Source organism: Mus pahari, chromosome X (assembly GCF_900095145.1).
Source record: "Mus pahari chromosome X, PAHARI_EIJ_v1.1, whole genome shotgun sequence".
Taxonomy (NCBI): domain Eukaryota; kingdom Metazoa; phylum Chordata; class Mammalia; order Rodentia; family Muridae; genus Mus; species Mus pahari.
The window spans coordinates 124,140,162-124,146,546 of NC_034613.1; the positions used below are offsets into that span (position 1 = coordinate 124,140,162).

The window sequence follows — 6,385 nt, forward strand, 5'->3', positions numbered from 1 at the left end:
ATTCTAAGTTTCTGGACTAATATCCGCTTATCAGTGAGTGCATATCTAGTGACTTCTTTTGTGATTGGGTTACCTCACTAAGGAAGATATCCTCCAGATACATCCATTTGATCTTTCCAGTTTCATGAGGTCCCATTTGTCAATGCTTGAGCCATTGGAGTTCTGTTTATGAAACTTCCCCCTTTGCCAATGAGTTCAAGGCTCTCCTATTAGATTCAGTATATCTTGTTTTTTGTCGAAGTCCTTGATCCACTTGGACTTGAGCTTTGTAAAAGGTCACAAATATAGGTCTATTTTCATTCTTCTACATACAAATGCCAGTTAGACTAGCACCATTTATGGAAGATGCTTTCTTTGTTCCATTATATTTTTTTGGTGTCTTTGTCAAAGATCAAGTGACTATAAGTGTGTGGTTTTATTTCTGGGTCTTCACTTCTATTCCATTGATCAATGTATCTGATGTGTCTGTGTCTGTACCAATACCATGCATTTTTTTAAACCATGCAGTTTTTATCACTATTGCTCTGTGGTAAAACTTGAGGTCAGGGATGGTGACTGCCCCAGCTGTTCTTTTATTTTTAAGAATTGTTTTTGCTATTCTGTTTCTTCTTTCTTTTCTTTTTTCTTTCTTTCTTTCTTTTTTTTTTTTTTTTTTGCCTTTCCAAATGAATTTGAGAACTATTCTTTCCATGTCTTTGAAAAATTGTGTTGGGATTTTGATGGGGATTGCATTGATTCTGTAGATTGCCTTTGGGAGGATTGCTATTCTTACTATGTTAATTCTGCCAATCCATGAGCATGGGAGTTCTCTCCATTTTCTGAGATCTTCTTTGATTTCTTTCTTGAAAGACTTAAAGTTATTGTCATACAGTTCTTTCATTGGTTTGGTTAGGGTTACCCCAATATACTTTATATTATTTGTGGTTATTGTGAAGGGAGTTGTTTCCCTAATTTCTTTCTCAGCCTGTTTATCATTTGTGTAAAGGAAGGCTACTGATTTATTTGAGTTAATTTTATATCCAGCCACTTTGCTGAAGTTGTTTATCAGCTGAAGAAGTTCTCTGGTAGAATTTTTGGGGTTGCTTATGTGTACTATCATATCATCTGCACATCATGATACCTTTATTTCTTATTTACCAATTTGTTTTCTCTGATTTCTTTTTGTTGTCTTATTTTTCTAGCTAACACTTCCAGTACTATATTGAATATATATGGGGAGAGTAGGCATTTTTGTCTAGTCCCTGATTTCAGTGGGAAGGACTAGTTAATTTAGTTAATCAGAATAAAGACTGGAGGTAAGCAAAAAGTCCCATATCTTATTCAAGGAACTTTTGGGAAAGGAGTCAGTTTTCCTTAAAAATGTCTATCTCCTGGAAAGTGAACCACTCTCCAGTGGAATGACACACATTACAGAGTATAGGAGCAGCACATGTTGGACTTGATGAGTTAACAAATTTGGATGCTAAGTGACTGGATTTTGAAGGAGTTATGGGGCTGTGAGTAAAGTTTAAAAAACCATGAAAATTTCTCAAAGAACTAATAAAAATAGCAGTCATATGGCCTTGAACTTTTCAAAAATATGCAGAAGAAAATTATGATTCACTTGCAATTTCCTTTTGCCTTTGAAAACAAACCCAAGCTCTAATAAGATGACTGAGTTAAAGATTCACAGGAAGTTGTCTTTGACATTTTGGACAGTAGTTATCTCAAAAATTCAGAATTTCAAAGGAAAATCAAACTATTTTCTTATCTCAGTAAAAGTGAGAGCTACAGATTCATTAGGTTTTTAAATTTACTTTAAATCCTGCTCACTGTCTTCTGTCTCTTTCTCTCACCATCTTCCCCTCCATAATCACCCCCTTCTCCTCTGAGAGTCTGAGGCCCTCCTCAGTATCCTGCCAACCTGGCACACCAAGACTCTATACAGAGCCAGGCTCATCCCTTTCCCATTGAAGCCAGAAACGGCAACCCAGTTAGAAGAACATATCTTACAGACAGGAAACAGCCTTTGGGACAGATCCTCTCCAATAGTTTGGGACTCACATGAAGACCAAGCTGCACATTTGCTACATATGTGCTAGGAGGCCTAGTTCTAGCGCATGTTTGCTTTTTGGTTTGTGGTTCAAATTCTGAGAGACCCAAGGTCCTAGGTTAGTTGACTCTGTTGGTTTTTCTGTGGAGTTCCTATCCACTTCAGGGCTCCAAATTCTTCTCCCCACTATTCCATGAGAGTCTCCAAACTCCATCCACTGTTTCAATGTGGGTGGCTGTATCTTCTGAGTCAGCTGCTGGATGGACCCTCTCAGAGGACAGCAATATTTGCCTTCTGTCTGCAAGCATAATGGAGTATTGGTAGTAGTGTCAGGGATTGGTGTTTAACCATGGGATGGGTCTTAGGTTGGTCTGGTTGTTGGTTGGCCATTTCCCCAGTCTCTGCTCCATCCCCAGTACCTGCATTTCTTGTTGATAGGATAAATTTGTTGTTGAAAGTTTTATGGATAGGTTGGTGTTTCTATAGCTACACTGGGAGTCCTGCTTTGCTATAGGAGGTAGCCCCTTTAGGTTCTATATCCCCAATGTTGTAAGTCACAGCTAAGGTCACCCCCCTCCATTAGTTCTTTGGTGTCTCCCTTATCCCATGACTTTGTCTCATCCTGGAGATGCACCCCACCTCCCCATCCCCATCAGTTGCAGATTTTCACATTTATATAGCCAGTTCTCCTGTACTTCCCTACGTCTGAACCCCCGATTCCCCTCCCCACCTCTCTCCCAGTTCCCCACTCCATCTGCCTCTTATGACTATTTTAGTTTCCTTTCTGAGTGAGATTCAAGCTTCCTTGCTTGGGCTTTACTTCTTGATTTGCTTCTCTGTGTCTATGGAATATAGCATGGTACCTGTATTTTATGACTAATATCCACTTATAAGTGAGCACATACCATGTATGTCCTTTTGGGACTGGGTTACCGTACTCAGGATGATTTTCTCAAGTTCCATCCATTTTCCTGCAAAATTCATGTTGTCTTTGTTTTTTATAGCGGAAAGTATTCCATTGTGAAGATGTACCACCTTTTCTTTATCCATTCTTCAGTTGAACGACATCTATGTTGTTCCCAGTTTCTGGCTATAATGTATAAATCTGCTATTAAAATAGTTGAGCAAATATTTTTGTGGGATGGTGGAGAATCTTTTGGGTATATGCATAGGAGTGGTAGAGCTGAATCTTAAGGTAGATTTGTTCCATTTTCTGAGAAACTGACAAACGGATTTCCAAACTGGTTGTACAAGTTTGCACTCCCACCAGCAAGGAAGAAGCATCCTACTTGCACCACAACCTTGCCAGCATGTGCTATCACTTGAGGTTTTGATATGACAGGTGTAAAATGTTACCTCAGAATTGTTTTGATTTACATTTCCCTGCTGAATAAGGACTTTGTACATTTTTTTAAAGTTCTTCTTGGCCATTCAAGATTCTTCTGTTGAGAATTCTCTGTTTATCTCTGTATCCCATTTTTAAATTGGGTTATTTGGGTTGTTGGTATGTAACTTCTCAAGTTTTTTTTTTTTTTTTTTTTTTAATCAGAATAATAGTTCCAAATTTTTTTTTACTTTTTTTTTTTTTTTTTTTTTTTTTTTATAAATTTTGGATATTAACCCTCTGTCAGATGGACAGTTGGTGAAGATCATTTCCCAATCTGTAGGCAGACATTTTGCCCTATTGACAGTGTCCTTTGCCTTCCAGAAGCTTTTTCGTTTTAAAGGACCCCCTTATCAATTGTTGATCTTAGAGCCTGAATCATTGGTTTTCTGTTATTGAGATTGTCTCTGGAACCAATGTGTTCATGGGTATTTCCCACTTTCCCTTCTATGAGATTTAGTGTATCTAGTATCATGTTGACATCCTTGATCTACTTGGACTTGAGTTTTGTGCAGGATTGTTAATATGAATCTATTTTCATTCTTTCACATGTAATAGACATCCAGTTATACCAACACCATTTGTTGAAGATGCTTTCTTGTTTTCATTGTATGCTTTTGGATTGTTTATCAAAAATCAAGCATTTGTAGGTCGGTGGATCTTTTTCTGGATCTTCCATCAATTCTAGTGATAAATGTGTTTCTGTACCAATACCATGCATATTTTATCATTATTGCTCTGTATTACAGTTTGAGGTGAGGGATGGTGATTCCTGCTAAAGTTCTTCTCTTGTTCAGTATTGTTTGACTATTCTGTTTTTGTTTGTTTGTTTTCCACAGGACTTTGAGAATTGTTATTTCAAGGTCTATTAACATTTGGGGGGTATTCATATGCAGATCAGAGAGAAAATGGGTGCGAGTGTATATAATAGAAGGAGTCATGGCTGCCAAAGTGTTCGAATCAATGGGAAAGCTCAGTCAGGTGTTAGCAGTTGCAGTAGGTGTGGTGAACTCTGCTTTATGTAATGTAGATGTTGGACAACACAGAACTGTTGTCTCTGACTAATTCCATGGAGTACAGGACATTGTGGTAAGGGAAGGGACTCACTTTCTCAACCCTTGGGTACAGAAACCAATTATCTTTGACTGTTGCTCTTGACCATGAAATGTTCCCATGGTCACTGGGAGCAGACTTGCAGAATGTCAACATCACATTGCTCATCCTCTTCTGGCTGATGGCCAGTCAGCTTCCTCATATCTATACCAGTATTGGTGAGGACTATGATGAGTGGGTAATGCCATTTATAACCACAGAGATCCTCAAGTCAGTGGCGGCTCAATTCTATGCTGAAGAGTTGATTACCCAGTGACAATTGGTCTCCAGGCAGTGAGTGATGACCTCACAGAGTGAGCAGCAACATTTGGGCTCATCCTGGATGACGTGTCCCCTGACACATCTGACCTTCAGGAAGGAGTTCACCGAGATAGTAGAAGCCAAACAGGTGGTTCAGCAGGAAGCAAGAGAGAACCAGATTTATAGTGGAAAAGGCTGAGCAGCAGCAGAAGGCAGCCCACATCTCTGTTGAGGGTGACTCCAAGGAAGCTGAGCTGATTGTCAACTTGCTGGCCACAGCAGATGGTGGCCTGATTGAGCTGCAAAAGCTGGAAGCTGCTGAGGATATTGCATACCAGCTCTGCCACTCTCAGAACATCTCCTACCTGTCAGCAGGAAAGTCTTTGCTCCTCCAGCTTCCCCAGTGAGGCCAACCCTCTATCATTCTGAATGCCACCCTCCTTCTTCCCCACCCCAGAAATCACTTGATGTATAATGATTGACATAAAGTGAAGGAAATAAAAGTAAAATCATTTCAGATCTCTAAAAAAAAATAAAGTAAAGTAAAATAAAATAAAATAAAATAAAATAAAATAAAATAATTTTTTTGTTGGAATTGTGATGGAGATTGCAATGAATCGGTTTATTGTTTTTAGTAAGATAGCCATTTTAACTGTTAATCGTAGCTGTCCATGAGTATGGGAGATCTTTCCATCTTCCAAAATCATCTTCAATTTATTTCTTCAGAGCCTAGAAGATCTTATCACACAGATCTTTCACTTTCTTGGTGAGAATTACACCAAGATATTTTATGTTATTCATGACTATTGTAAAGAGTATTGATTCCCTAATTTCTTTCTTGACCTGTTTATCATTTGTATAAAGGAGGGCTACTGTTTCTTTTAGTTAAATTTTTATCCAGTCACTTTACTAAAGGTTTTATCTGTAGTAGCCCTCTTGTAGAATTTTTGAGTTGTTTGCATGTACTGTCATTTCATTCACAAATAGTGATAGTTTGATTTCTTCCTTTTTAATTTCTATCCACTTGATCCCCTTTAGGGCTATTGCTCTGATTAGAACTTCAAGTACTATATTGAATAGATAGAGTGTGGGCAGCTTAACTTGTCCCTGATTTTAGGAGAATTGCTTTAGTTTTTCTCCATTTAGTTTGATGGTTATTGTCTTGCTTTGTACTGTTTTTATTATGTTTGGGTATGTGCCTTATACCTCTGATCTCTCTAATACTTTTTAACATGAAGAGGTGTGGGTTTTTGTCAAATGCTTTTTCATCATCTTTTAGTCTGTTTATATGGTCGACTATGTTGATGGATTTTTGTATATTGAGCCATCCCTGCATCCCTGTAAGTAAGATGAAGCCTACTTGATTGTGGTGGATGATGTTTTTGATGTTTTCCTGGATTTGGTTTGTGAGTATTTTATTGAGTATTTTTGCACCAGTGTTCATAAGAGAAGTTGGTCTGAAATTCTCTGTCTTTATTGAGCCTTTGTATGGTTTGGTGTCAGGGTGACTATCACTTCATAAAATGAGTTTAGCAATGCTCCATCTGTTTCTATTTTGTGGAATACTTTGAGGAGTATTGATAATAACTCTTTTTGAAAGTCTAGTAGAATTCTAC

At 38.0% G+C, this 6,385-nt stretch overlaps 1 pseudogene; it reads left to right on the forward strand.

Moving 5' to 3' along the window:
* Window positions 1-4,355: 4,355 nt before the first annotated feature.
* LOC110314165 lies at window positions 4,356-5,176 on the forward strand (annotated as a pseudogene).
* Window positions 5,177-6,385: the final 1,209 nt, after the last annotated feature.